Genomic DNA, 16,070 nt, shown 5'->3' on the forward strand with positions numbered 1-16,070 from the left:
AGCATATTAGCATAACACATAGAAGTTTTTTAAAATAAATAAATACAATTATGTTAAACCAGGCTATGGTTTCAACTATCCATTAAAATATAAAATGTTGCTCTTTTTGTGGAAAAAATCAGTGATCTTTAGGAATAGTTGTTGGGGACAAATGTCGTGCGAGGATCGCGGCATATTGGCCTCCTGCAAACTTGGTCGATAACATGATCGATTTCTTGAGAGGGGGTAGTTAGCTGTGCTGTTTTCCAATGGCTAGGCTGCTGCCCGCTCCCAGAACCGGTCTGTCGTCGGTCGTCTGCACGTTCATCATCACCGTCGTGTATTTGTGTTTTACGTAGCCGTCTAGGCAAAATAGCTACCGGTGCGTCGCCACCGTTTCGCCGACGTCGTGTACACTGTACGCCACTCCATCGTTAGTGTTTTTTGTTATATATTTCGCCGCCATATAGCACTCCGTGTAAGGACTGACTTACTATAACCGAAAAGAATAACATTTTATATAAAGCGTAGTTAATTGATTAATAAAACGATTTCAAAATTAACGTTTGAAAGGGAAAACGAAAAAAAAAATATCGGACACGACGGACGGAAAAAAAAAAATAAATATGGCAAAGAAGAGCTAACAACGAATTTTCTTTGATAAGATACCAAGCGGCGTCGGAAATCCTGCAAAGAACGTCGGCGGCGGCGGCCCAGAATCGAAACCTGTACCTACGGGGTACCTATGCCTACAACCTGCCTACCAATCGATTTGGAATCTAATAGGAAGATTTGAGCATTTAAACCATTTGACGGGGACATAAGGTAGACGGAAGACCGATCGGTGACGTCACGGCGGCGCGAGAGGCACAGGTACAGAACGCTTCTAAAGCCCTACCACTTAATCTAGTTGTTATGTATTTTATTAAAATCGGTACATTTTTCTTTTCTACGGACTCTATAGCTAAATCACATGCCTGAATAAACTGATAAACATCATCTTCTCCCGTACTTTTTGGTATTAATTTAACTGCCTCTTCCAATTTTAATGTTACTATATTGCTATTCATTTTCCTTCTAGGTTTTACTTCAAATCTTAATTCCTCAAATTCAGTATTACGACTACTTCGAGTTCTACGATGCTCGCTCTGTGTTCCTACGTTTAATAATTTTTTAGTGTGTTCATCAATATTTTCCTCTTTTACAAAACTTTTGTCAAGATCTTCCACACTACCTTCACTTTCACTTTTTTCCCTATACACCGAATTAGCTACTTTCGATGGAGACGAGTCCGGACTGCTATGCTTACTCATAAAAATTCTTTACCCATTAACTTTTAATTCTCAATAATTCAATAATATTTTCAATAAATTCAATAATAATAATCTCAATAATTCAACAATAATAATCTCAATAAATTCTTTCAATAATAAATCTTCAATAATAATCTCAATAATAATCTCTTTAAATAATTTTTAATATTATTCCTTTTTATAGTAACTCCAACAAAATAATATTTTTCCCTACCGTATTGAGCCTCTGGCCAGATAAACTCAATAAATTTCACTATAATAATTCTCAATATAACTTCAATATAAACTCAATATAAACTCAATATAATTTCAATATAACTTCAATATAATCACAATATAATCTCAATATAATCTCGGGATCCCCTTTAATAATTCAATAATTCAATATAACTCAATAATAATTCAATAATAATTCTCAATAATAATTCTCAATAATAATGTGGGTATTTAGCTAGAATTTTTAGGTGTCAATGGTTTTTTTTTATGAACATAGAATGTTTTCGTTTCTTTTATAAAATTGTATCTTAAAATAATATGGTTATTACAAAATATATGCTTACAAACAATTGTTGATTGAAGACATGTTGTTGACTGAATGATCCGGTGGAGTATCAGCTATTCAATGGAAGTTGAGAAGTTGAAGGACTGCAAGTTGTTCAGCTCCTCGATGGTTCCGATGTGGAATTGCCTTCTATTGAATATCCTACCGACTGCGCCAATTTTTGTTACGTGCCAACCGTTTGATCCGTTAATTCAGTTACAACGTCTCAGTCAACGCTTGTGTGGAAGTGTAGCCAGGAATAAATAAGACTTCTTTTTTAAAATAATTAAATTTATTTAACTTATAAAAATTATTCGAACTACAAATTTTGTAAATATTCTAGTGATAGAAATTATTTAAGTCCTAACAATTAAACTTATAAAATAATTGGAAATATTTCTAAGTCCAGACCATAACATACACTGACGTGAAGGTGCTCAGTGCAGCATAGACAAGACTCGTCTGATTTGCCCTTGTTTTCGGGTCCCTTTTATATGTGATATTGTATGTGTGTGTGTAAAATCCCAAATGTGTGTGTGTAAATGAATAAGATAATAAAATAAGATAATTTCCTATAAATTGTGAGTGTGTGTGCGTTATCTCCAGACCGTGACATAATTATTGACGCAAATGCCCAGGATGTGGTCACCACATCATTCCGATAAACTATTTTATTTCAATTTCCCAGAAAAACGTTTATGTGAACCCTTTCACTTGTCCACGCTTGTGATTTCGATATTCTAATTCCTTATTGTAATCTCTAGTGTAATAACCACGTGAACACAATAATCTAACTTATCCATAGTTGTGGTTTTTGATGTACATGGGAACCTCCTTGTGATGTTGTGATGTGTTTTACCGTGTGACTACGCGGGACGCGACAGTATATTTAATAATCCGGTTTGAGCATATAAAACGGTTTTAAATTCTTAAACTACATAGCGCGAGCGTTTTAACTTTTAAAACGATTTACATTTTTTAAACCGTTTTTAAGTGTTTACATGACGTTAATGGGTCTTAATTTCAAAACGGTTTAATTTCAAACCGTTTTAACGCTATCATATAAACGTAGTAAATAATTGTGATGAATTATTAATATTTATAATATCAATTAATAATAATCAAAACATTATTATGTAGGTACAATGTATCATGCAATACTACCACGGTTACTACTTATGATAATTATTAACTATTGATAATATACAGGTGGAAAATTGATACGCCTTCGGCGTCAAAGGCGTTCGCTAACTAGGAGTCCCCCACCTAATTGTTTTCTTAAAAATACTATGGCACCATACTTACGATATTATACTAACAATCGATGCATCGTGTCAAACGTATAAACACCAATACAATAAATATATAAAACATTTATGTGTACATAAAAAAAATGAAATAGCAGAGGGCAAACCGCAGTGTAATTGAAAATAAACATAATAATAGTACCCTTACAAAGTTAAGTGTCTTCTCAACAATAGTTAAAGGTTACATAAGTGTATAATTTATTATATTTAATAGACAGCATAGAATTTCAAAAAAAAGGTATGAATATGCATATAGATATTGATATTTCAGTTACCGAATAAAATATATATTTATGATAACAAAAACATTATAAGTGTCTTCTTCTGTAACTTAACCTAACAAAAGGACACTTTTATTAAAAGTATCTTAGATACAACAATTTATAAGTCTTATAAACGCTAGAGAACTTGACATTTTTTGAAATATGAAATTATCAAAGTAAATAAACATTCAATCACAGTATAGTCGGTTAAAAGAAAGAAGACCTAACGCATGACGTATTTTATCAATAATAATTAATGAATATGTATAGGTACAAAGTGAGTCTGCACACAAAAAACTATAAAAATGGGGTTAGATCTTCCTTGATGTTGTCTGAAAAAAAAAAATTGTGCGATAAGTGAATACTTTATAATAGGTGTGTATACATATATGTTGGCGTTAGTTACGTTTTACACTCTAAAAATTCTTAGTGAAAAACGCATCCAAGAAAGACCACGTGGAGGTCGCCAACCTCTTTCTCACATTCAGAAAACATTAAAGTACTCATCAACAATATTTAAAAAAAATATACAGAATGAATACATAAAAATATAAATAATTTATGAAAGACAGAGTGTGGAAGTTTCTTGTAATCATAGCATATATGTGCTTTTAAGCTTAAAGAATATGTGAAGATAATGTATACAAGTATGAAACTTAACATAATCAAAGCAAATATTTTTATTATTATATAAAACGTTCCAGTAAGATACGGTTTAAATAAATAAACTATACTAAGACTATAATTTTTTCTTATAATATTAGAAGAAAAGTATAATAATAACCAAGCTCTTGGGTACAACAGTACTACACTGGTGTTTGAGCACTCGTTAATTCATTACTCTGCAAACCACTATGAGCAAAATAAACAATATTTAGTTTAAGATATTTTACAAAGACATTTATATCATAGAGAAATAAGAGCGTTAAATATTGTAATACATACCAAGTTTTCTTTATTTTATAGCTGGGTTTGATTTGAATATTATCATTAACACCAATAACACATTGAATTCAATTCCATTTCAAGGAATAAAATATAATGAAAACATGCCACTACTGTCTGTCTATATTATTTGGAAAGATGAATCAAACTGAATGAATTTAACATATTTAAAAAACAAATTTATAATTATTTAACATTATTTAAAGACACAATTAAATCATAGTCGAACGATAGATTTAATAAACATATATGAGCAATAGAATTATAAAAAGTGTTTTAATTTTTGTATCTGTTTGTATTCATAATAATATCATATATGTCAATCACTTTCCTTCTCAATGATAACATACAATAGCTCTGTCCTCATAATTTTTGGTAGAACAAATAAAAGTGAATATGTAATTAACAAATTTTAAAAACACTTAAAGCTTATAGTACAAAGAAGGGATAACTTAATGGTTTTTTTCATCTTCATAATATCATAAAAGTTTTTTATTTCCTTTCATTTAAGTGTAAGGACTGACTTTTACTAAAACCGGAAAGAATAACATTTTATATATATTTTTGTAATTGAAAAAAAAAGATATGTAATACATACCATGTTTTCATTACTTTATAGTTGTGTTTGTTTTGAATAGTATCATTAGCACCAATAACACATTGACTTCAGTTTCATTCCAAAGAATAAAGTATAATGGAAAACATCCAACATCTATCTCCTGTATGATTTGGAAAAATAAATTAAAGTGAATGTACTTAACTTAATTTAAAGACACAATTAAAAGATAGTCGCACGATAGACTTGATAAAATATGTGAACAAAAGAATTATAAAAAGTGTTGCATATAAATTGATTTTTAAATTTTACAACTGTTTGTGAGAATAAAAATATCAAAAAAAGTCAATTACATTCCATCTCAATGAAAACATCCCATAGCTCTCCCATAATATTTTATGGGAAATCAAATAAAAATGAATGTAATAAATAAATTTTAAAAACACATTCAAAGCATATATTGTACAAAGAAAATAATTTACACAAATGGTAAAACTTACTGGGTTTACTTATTTTTATAATATCACATAAGTTTTCATTACCATTAATTTCCTTTCGTCCAAGTGTAACAACTGATACTATAAGACTTATTTATATAAACCGAAAATATAACATTCAATATATATAATTGAAAGAATGAGTTGAAAAATGTATAGCATACCATGTTTTTTTTTAGTTTATAGTTGAGTTTGTTTTTATTAGTTAATCATTAGTACCGAAGTAGTAACTGAATTATTCCTTTTCAAAGAAAATGTATAATGAAAACATACAACAGACATCTCCCTATATTACGTAGAAATATAAATCAAATTGCATGTATTTAAAACAAATTTATAATTATATAACATAATTTAAAGAAACAAAATCAATGAAAACATCCAATAGCTATCTTCTAATATTTTTTAGTAAAACATATAAAAATAAATGTGTAATCAACAAATATTAAAAACACATTGAAAGCATATAGTATGTAGAAGGTAAAAATCACAATTGATTCATAGTCAAACGATGGACTTAATAAACATATGTGTGAACAATAGAATTATAAAAAGTATTGCATATAATTTGATTTTTAATTTTGTAATAATAAAAAATCATTTACAAAAAAAGTAAAAGTTATTGGGATTTATTATTTTTTATAATATCAGATAAAAGGTTTCATTTCCTTACATCTAATTGTAAGGACTGATACTATAAGACTCATTTACTAAAACAAATATATCATTTTAAAATATAATACATACCATGTTTTCTTCATTTTATAGCAGTGTGTGCATTTTATAATATCATTACAGCCATTCACATTAAATCGATCTGGTAAACACAATATATTATATATATATATATATATTGTATTAATATATAAAATAATATATTACATATATTGCAGGTATATGTAATGAAAACATCCGATTAACTATATCTCCTCATATTTCTCGGTAAAACAAAAGCTCTGACTTAATTTTTTTCTGGTAAAACAAATAAAAATTAATGTAATTATCAAATTTTAAAATACACATTTAAAGCATATAAAGTATAAGGAAAATAATTTATAAAAATGTAAAACATTCTGTGTTTTATTGTTTTACAACATCATAAATATTTCATTTCCTTTAATCCAAGTGTAAGGACTGATTCTGTAGGACTATTCTACTAAAACCGGGAAAAATAACATTCTATACATATGTAATTGAATGAAAGAGTTAAAAAAATGTAATACACACCATGTTTTCTTTATTTTATAGTTGTGTTTGTTTTGAATAGTATCATTAGCACCAATAACACATTGAATTCATTTCCATTTCAAAGAAAAAAGTAAAATGAAAAAATACAATAGCTATATCCCTATATTATTAGAAAAAATAAATAAAATTTAATGTATTCAACATAAAAACAAATTTATAATTATTTAACATTATTTAAAGACACCGTAAAAGTTTGCATTTCCTTTCGTCCAAGTGTAACGGCTGATATTCTATAAGACTCGTTAACTAAAACCGAAAAAAATAACATTCAATACGTAGTCGAACGAAAAAGTTAAAAAATGTAATACATACCGAATTTTATTTATTTTATAGCTTTGTACGTTATGATCAGTATCATTAGCACAGACGAAACGTTTTATTCAATTCCATTCCATTTATAATGAAATCATACAGCTATCTCCCAACATCTTTTGGCAAAGAAATCGTATTGAACGTACTTAACGCTTATAAAAAACCAATTATAATTTAAACGTATTATGTACCATGTTTTCTTCGTTTCATAGCTGTGTGTAAGCGTTTAATAATAACATTCCACTGTTTCACAACAAATCAATATATGCAATGAAAACATCCGATTAGTTATGTCTCTTCATATTTTTCAGTAAAACGAATCGAATATCACATAACATGTATTAAAATTACGATTAAAGCGAAGAATTAATGAGACGCATTCGAAAACGTTTACACAAAAAAAAAGTACGTACTATTATAGATAATCTATCTATCCATCTTCTATCTTCTTCTTCTATTATATTAAAATAATTCTCTGCGACGCGATTGATCGGAAAACTTAATTAAATCCCGCGGAAAGTTTTTCGTTTCGTATCTGACCGTTTCCCGTAGACTTTTGTCTCCTCTATCCATTTCAGCAGTCCATTTGATTTTCCGATCCGTCGTTTTTCCGATGCGACCGGATGAAAATCCGAGATTTTCTCGACTAAGCACCAGCTCAATCGGAGCGTTCTGTACCTGTACCTCTCGCGCCGCCGTGACGTTTCACTCGTACGTGACGTCACCGATCGATGGTCGCGGCTGTACCTTATCTCCCCGTCGAACGGTTTAAATGCTAGTTTTCCTCAACGTTTGCAACTCGATAGGTAGATAGGCTGTAGACGTAAGACCGATAAGACCTCGTAGATACAGTTTCGATTCCGGCCCCGGCGCCGCCGATATTCTGTGCAGGATATTCGACGCCGTTGCCATCGGTTCTGATCGGCAAGAATCTGGTGTCAGGTCTGCTCCTCACGGATTCTTTTTTTTTTCCGTCCGTCGCGTCCGATTTTCGCCGCCATATCTTATCGACGAGAGTGTTGATTCCGTTCGCGGTTTCTTTTTTATTTATTTTCCGTCACGTCCGTTTTTTTTTCGTTTCAAACGTTTTTTGTGAAAACGTTTTCGAGTGCGTTTTATTAATTCATAACTTTAATCGTATTATTTAGTATATGTTATTTAATATTCGATTTGTTTTACCGAAAAATCGGATGTTTTCATTACATATATTGATTTGATGTGAAAAAGTTTAATGATATTACTAAACGCACACAACTATAAGACGAAGAAAACATGGTACGTATTACGTTTAAATTATAAGTTTTTTTTTATAAGTGTTAAATACGATTTGTTTTGCCAAACGATGTAGGGAGATAGCTGTTGTTTGATTTAATTATACTTTTTTCAATGGAAAGGAATTGAATTCAACGTGTCTTTGGTGCCAATGATACTATTCAAAACATTCACAGCTATAAAATAATGAATACTTGGTATATATTACATTTTGAGACTTTTTCATTCCACTACTTATTGAATGTTATATTTTTCAGTTTTAGTAATGAGTCTTACAATATCAGTCGTTTCCTTGGACGAAAGGAAATGAAAACTTTTCTGATATAATGTAAATAAGAAAACCCAGTAAGTTTTACCTTTTTTATGAATTATTTTCTTTCTACTATATATGTTTTAAATGTGTTTTTAAAAGTTGTTAATTACATAAATTTTTATTCGTCTTACCAAAAAATAAAAGGGAATGTGTTTGACATCAATGATATTTTTATAAACATAATCAGATATAAAAAGTATTTATACAATACTTTTTAGAATTCTATTGTTCACACATATGTTTATTAGGTTTATCGTTCGACTATGATTTAATCGTGTTTTTATATTATGTTAAATGATTAGAAATTTGTTTTTTTAAATAAGTTAAATACATAAAATCTGATGTATTTTTCCAAATAATGTAGGGATATAGCTGTTGTATGTTTTCATCTCACTTTTTTCTTTGAAATGGCATTGAATTCAATTTGTTATTGGTGCTAATGATACTATTCAAAACAAACACAATTATAAAATAAAGAAAACATGGTATGTATTACATTTTTTAACTCATTCTTTCAATAACATATAGATAGAATGTTATTTTTTCCGGTTTTAGTAAAAGAGTCTTACATCTCCCTGGAATTTTGTATGTAATAATAAAAATATTTGCTTTACAATGTTCACATATGTTTATTAATTATATATCTTTAATAATAATAATAATAATATTTAATAATATAATTTTGTCTCTATATTATGTTAAATAATTGTAAATTTATTTTTTAATTATCTTAAATACATTCAAATTGATTTATTTTTCCAATTCATTATGAAATGAATGTACCAAGTATGTTGGTTTTTTACCTTTTTTTTTGTAAATTATCTTCTTCATACTACATTACATTTTACATTAATTATTATTTGTTTTTCCAAAAAATGTTAGGACCTATTGTATGTTTTCATTGAGAAGGAATGTGATAGACATAAATTAAATTTTTATAAATACAAACAAATATAAAAATTAAAACACTTATTATAATTCTATTTTTCACATTTGTTTATTAAGTCTATCGTTCGACTATGATTTATTTGTGTCTTTAAATAGTATTAAATATATTCAATTTGATTTATTTTTCCGCATAATATATAAGGAGATAGCTGTTGTACATTTTCATTATACTTTATTCTTTAGAATGGAATTGAATTCAATGTGTTATTGGTGCTAATGATACTATTAAAAACAAATACAGCTATAAAATAAAGAAAACATGGTATGTATTACATTTTTTAACTCTTTCTTTCAATTATATATTTTTAATGTTATTTTTTCCGGTTTTAGTAAAAAAAGTCTTACAGTAACAGTCCTTATACTTAGATGAAAGGAAATGAAAACTAATATGATTTTATGGAAATAAGAAGAACCAGTAAGTTATACCTTCTCTGTACTATATGCTTTCAATGTGTTTTTAAAATTTGTTTATTACACATTCATTTTTATTTGATTTACCATAAAATATTAGGAGAGAGCTATGGGTTGTTTTCATTGAGAAGGAATTTGATTGACTTTACTGATATTTTTATTATCACATACAGTTGTAAAATTTGTTTTGTATATAAAAAAATGTTTTGTTCACATATGTTCATTAAAGCTATCATTCGACTATGATTTATTTGTGTCTAAATTATGTTAAATACATTCAATTTGATTAATTTTTCCAAATAATATAGGGAGAGAACTGTTGAATGTTTTTATTGTACTTTATTCTTTGGAATTGAATGGAATTCAATGTGTTATTGGTGCTAATGATACTATTAAAAACAAATACAGCTATAAAATAAAGAAAACATGGTAAGGATTACAATTTTTAATGCTCTTATTCCACTATGATATAAATATCTTTTTAAAATATCTTAAACGATATATTGTTTATTTTGCTCATGGTGGGTTGTAGAGTAATGAATTAACAAATACTCTAACACGAGTGTAGTAGTGTTGTACCCATGAGCTTGGTTATTGATAAACTTTTCTCTTAATATTGTAAGAAAATATTATAGTCTATGTACAATTTATATGAATTAACGAGTGCTCAAACACCAGTGTAGTACTGTTGTACCCAAGAGCTTGGTTATTATTATACTTTTCTTCTAATATTATAAGAAAAAATTATAGTCTTAGTATAGTTTATTTACTTAAACCGTATCTTAGTGGAACGTTGTATAATAATAAAAATATTTGCTTTCATTTTGTTATGTTTCATATTTGTATACATTATCTTCACTTATTCTTTAGGCTTAAAAGCACATGATTATACGAAACTTCCACACTCTGTCTTTCATAAATTATTTTTATTTTTATATATTCATTCGGTATATTTTTTAATTATTGACGATGAGTAATTTTATGTTCTCTGAATGTGAGAAAGGGGTTGGCGACCTCCACGTGGTCTTTCTTGGATGCGTTTTTCACTAAGAATTTTTAGAGTGTAAAACGTAACTAACGCCAACATTTATGTATACACACCTATTATAAAGTATTCACTTATCGCACAATTTTTTTTTTTTTCAGACAACATCAAGGAAGATCTAACCCCATTTTTATAGTTTTTTGTGTGCAGACTCACTTTGTATCTATACATACTCATTAATTATTATTGATAGAATACGTCATGTGTTAGGTCTTCTTTCTTTTAACCGACTATAATGTATTTAAATGTTTTTTTATTTAGATAATACCATATCTAAAAAAATGTCAAGTTATCTAGCGTTTATGAGACTTTTATTTTTTTAATAAAGATTTCCCTTCGTTATGCTGTAGGTTAGGTTAATGGAGAAAACAATCATAATTATATATTTTATTCTGTAACTGAAATATCAAGATCTAAATGCATATTTATACCTATAATATATTCTAAATAACTGAAATACCTAAGTCCTAAGGTATGTACACGTAAAATTGATATTTTAGTATATTTCATCCAATGAAATGATTTTAAAAATAATTTAAAAAGTGACACAATGTGCTTTTAATGAATTTATGTGATAAAAATAAAAATAAGTGACATGTTTTAATGGGATATTTTAATATTTCTATCTTTATGTCTATGATAGTGTTAGTAAATGATAAATTATATGTTTTATTGTTTAATTTAAGTGTGGTGTTTTAATTTTTGCCCTTTAGATATTTTCAAAACATCCAAGATTTCAGAATTTAATCAATTTTTCAAACATCATCGTCAGAAACCAAATTTGAATGAAGAAATTCCATTTAATTTTCAAAAAGCTTTCTTTAGAAGTGATGGCTCTGAATGAAAATGGTTAACCTATAATAAAAGTCCAAAACAATTATTTTGCTATTTGTGTATCGCATTTTTTCTTCTGAAAGTAATAACTTCACTTGAGACATGGATGTATGGAGACATACTTATATTCGAATTGATGAACATTAAAAAAGCACAACACATAAAAATTGTGTTACAGCTTATATTCTCCATTCAAATGAATATGATATAAGTTCTCTACTTTTCTCTGAGTGTAAAAAAGAAATTAGAAAAAAATCGTGAAATTGTTGCATGAGTGATCAAAACTGTGAAACTAATAGGAAAACATGGATTGAGTTACAGAGGAAATCAATTTGAAGCGGTATATACATTAAATAATCCATTTATTGACCATGGAAATTTTTTAGAAATCGTATTGTTTTTAGCAAAATATGATTTTCAAATGAAAGATCACTTGGAAACTGTAATAAAGAAGAGTCGCAAAGCCCATGAAAGTGGAAATAAAGGACGAGGAGGACTTGTTACTTTTCTTTCTAAGACCACAGTTGATTATGTTATTGCAGCAATAAGTCGTTTAATTAAAAAATCAATTTGTGATGAAGTTGAAAATGCTAAAATGTACCTATGCAGTTATGCTGGATACCACTCAAGACATTACATCATCTGATCAATGTGCAGTAGTTTTAAGATATGTTGATGATAATGGTGTTAATGAAAGGTTAATTGCCGTTATAAATTATTCAGATTCATCAGGTAAAGGCATGCATAATCTATTACAAAATGTTTTACTTTCTAATAATTTGAATATAAAAAAACTGTATTGCCAACACAACTGACAGTGCAGCTAATATGTTAGGGGAATAAAATGGATTCTAACCATGGCTTAATGAATCATCTCCCCATCAAATACATGTTCGGTGTTATAGTCATGTATTAAATTTAGTTTTATCGGATGCTTCCAAATCATCATTGGCTGCTGTATCTCTTTTTCATTTATGTAATAGTTTAGCTGTTTTTTTTAAAGATTCACATAGGCGTATGAGAATTTGGATAGAACGATGCCATAGTTTATATCAGCATTTACAAACTATTGGTGAAACAAGGTAGTGGAGTAAAGAAATTGCAATTGTTAAAATATTCGGATATACTGAAGGCCCATGTAAGAGTAATGCACTGTATATTGATGTTTTAATGGTTTTATATGACATTATAAATTATGAAAAAACTAATCCGGATATAAGGATCAAAGCTGAGACTATGAAAAATATGTTATTACATTTTTCTACAATATTAACTGCATATATATATATATATATATACATACATAAGAATTTTTAGTATTACAGGCTCTTTATCAAGATATCTGCAAACCAAATCTATGGACTTGATTAAAGCTCAGGACCTAGTTGGTGAAGTACTTGAACAATTAGAAAAAGTTCAAAGAAATATAGAATGGATAAAATTATCTACAGAGACATTTGTTGTTTGGGCTAAGATGAGTTGGATATACGATTTGATGGTGATAGTCCTATGTCTGTGAATGAAACATTATCTAGCATAAAGACCAGAAAGAAAAAAATGTTACCTTGTGAGATAAGTAGAGATGTTGTACACGATAATTAATTTAAAAAATATGAAATAAAAATTCATAATAAGATATTAGATACAGTTGTTGAGAGTATTAAAAAAAGATTTATAAAACAGAAAATTGTATAATGATTTATCATGCTTGTCGCTAAGCTATTTTTCATACATAGTTCAAAATGGATTACCTGATCAAGTATTGACTACTTTATGTGATAAGTTAAAAAGCTTAAATACAAATATAACTTACAACAGTCTAAAGGATGAACTAATTCATCTTGCCAAAAATTGGGTTAAATTGAAAAAGTCTTGCTGAATAATTTGCTGCTTCATACTCATTAGAACTAAATGAAGAAGAAGATGACATTAAATCTAAAATTAATCTTGAATCTGAAAATGTAACTTGCAAGAGTTGTAAAAATTGTGTTGTTTGTTGCTATAATATTTTACAAAAATACAAATTGAATTGTGATACATATTCAAATTTATTTCTGGCTTACAAATATGTGTTAACACTATCTTCTAAACAAGTTTCATGTGAAAGGTGTTTTTAATTTCTAAAAAATATTAAAACAAGACTTCGCAGTCAACTGTCAGATCCAAAGTTAAAAGCATTCATGTTAATAGCTATCAAAAAATAGAAATTAATTTTATTAGATCCGGATACAATTATTGAAAAATTAAAAAAAGAAAATTCACTATTAAAAAAAAACTCTTCTTATAGATTTGATTAGGTAAATCTGTTAAAAAAGTTATATTTATTTTTATTTGTAGTATAGATAGTATATTATGTTGATGTTAAATATTGTTTAAAATGTAATGAATATATGTATGTAATATTATATTAGATACCTACTTATTAGTTGTATAATATACACAGCTTAACAGTTCTATTTGTTATAATGAACATTTTGTTTAAACATTTAAATAAAAAATGAGTTGATCAATCGAATGATGTACCTACCATAATAGTTTGTAATTTTTACAGGTTTATCAATGTTAAATTAGTAGTTAAACATATGTGTTGGTAAAACATTGTTTTTTTACTATGAATATTGATTTTATAAAAGGGATATTATAAAATCAATGCTATAAATAACATTTAATAATAACTATTTTATATTTGCCTAAGCAAACCTATAATGTCATAATTTTTGGAAGTACAATAATAAAGTAATATATCGAAATGTATTTAAAAAAATAAAAAATAAATTAATGTTATGGACAAAATTCACTTCCCCCCCTCCCGTAACCATATGGGCCCCTATAATAAAATTTTCCAGGGCCGGTCCACAATTTCAATCCGTCCCTGTGTACAATTGATGCATATTTCCAACTATATAAATTTTCAATTGATAGTTTTTCGTTTTCGCTACATTCCGTTACCTCACTGTTGATTGTACTATCGATTTTTTCAATTTAGAATATTCATGATTTTTTGACAAAATATTTGAAAGTTTAGATCTTGCAAAATCTATCCCTTCTAATCCTAGCCCTCCTAGTAATCGCGTAGATGGACGTAATCGTTGTATAAAAAACTCATTTTAACCAAGAAGTAGGTAATAAATAATAATATAATAATGGTTTATTACTCGGAGTCAGTAATCTAATTCATAACCACAATCATTTATATAATAAATTACCTTCATGGACGTTCATAAAATTTAACTTAAATTTTATTAAATTTATAATACTTAATACTTGTTAAAATGTTGGAAGAAGAAGTTGAAACCACAAAACCCCCTTTCGGCACGCTCCTGGGTTCTTCAACTTTGTTTTTCGTGTTTAATAGAGAGATTATGTTGAATATCTCCTTGTTGATCCGAGATCCGATGCAAAAATCCGTTAAAATTTGCGAATAGTGTTTATACATAACTCGGAAATTACGAAATATACGTGCGCACTGTATCACTACTGTAACTATCAGTAAAGATAAAAGCATAACATTTAATAATTAATAAATAATTATTAAGAAATAATTTATATATTTTAAAATATAAAATTAATTAATATACAGTTAAACCGATATGCATATTGCCCAACTCATTTATATATTATTTGTTGATAAAGTTATTGTTGTTTGGCAACAAATTAATACTTCTAACAATAAATAAAACTAGAAATATTTATAACATTATATTAAACAATATTTAATCAAAAGATATCGTTATTCTGATTAATAATTATTTGTAAAATATTAAAAAATAAAATATTTATACATTTTTGGCAATCATTGAATATCGAAAAAGTTCAGTCAATGGCATCATTTAATTTACAGAAGAATGTTTTATGGTCATTTGAAAAAGAAAGCATAAAACCAGAACCATTCAATAAATTATCTCTTAAAGGTAAAAATATACTTGTAGAATTTGATAATTTTCAATAGTTATTTTGCTTTTTTTAAACTGCAATTCTTCAAATTATTTATTATTAAAACAATGAGTGTAAAAATATGATTATATAGTCATTAGAAAATAGAAGACTTCAATATTATATTAGTGGCTATGATATATGGAGTCAATATTTCATCGAATACAATTTTCAATACATGGAATTATAAATTATCATTTATTGTTTGCCTAATATATTAAAGGCCACTCGACATTTACCATTTTTTTCTTTTTTGAAACATATAAATTAAATTTTAAAAATACGAAACTCCTAGGTCGGCTCAAATTTCATATTTGGGAGAGATACATGTATGGGTGAATAATTAAATTATT

The 16,070-nt window shown here is 27.5% G+C and overlaps 2 long non-coding RNA genes across 3 annotated transcripts; one reads left to right on the plus strand and one right to left on the minus strand.

Moving 5' to 3' along the window:
- Positions 1-4,627: 4,627 nt before the first annotated feature.
- On the minus strand, positions 4,628-7,601 carry LOC112685564. Its single transcript, XR_003148816.1, has 7 exons — positions 6,962-7,601; positions 6,819-6,895; positions 6,629-6,749; positions 6,284-6,373; positions 6,149-6,218; positions 4,947-5,067; positions 4,628-4,877 (listed from the first exon to the last, which is right to left on the minus strand). It is a non-coding gene; the product is annotated as an uncharacterized LOC112685564 (long non-coding RNA).
- Positions 7,602-7,731: 130 nt separating this feature from the next.
- On the plus strand, positions 7,732-14,139 carry LOC112685563. Of its 2 annotated transcripts, XR_003148815.1 has the most exons (8): positions 7,732-8,236; positions 8,310-8,430; positions 8,491-8,578; positions 8,911-9,031; positions 9,678-9,756; positions 9,825-9,909; positions 10,214-10,334; positions 11,664-14,139. It is a non-coding gene; the product is annotated as an uncharacterized LOC112685563 (long non-coding RNA). The 2 variants fall into 2 exon arrangements; XR_003148814.1 differs by lacking the exon at positions 10,214-10,334 and having other exon boundaries at positions 7,743-8,236.
- Positions 14,140-16,070: the final 1,931 nt, after the last annotated feature.

This window comes from Sipha flava, unplaced genomic scaffold, assembly GCF_003268045.1.
Source record: "Sipha flava isolate LNK unplaced genomic scaffold, YSA_version1 282_pilon_pilon, whole genome shotgun sequence".
NCBI lineage: Eukaryota > Metazoa > Arthropoda > Insecta > Hemiptera > Aphididae > Sipha > Sipha flava.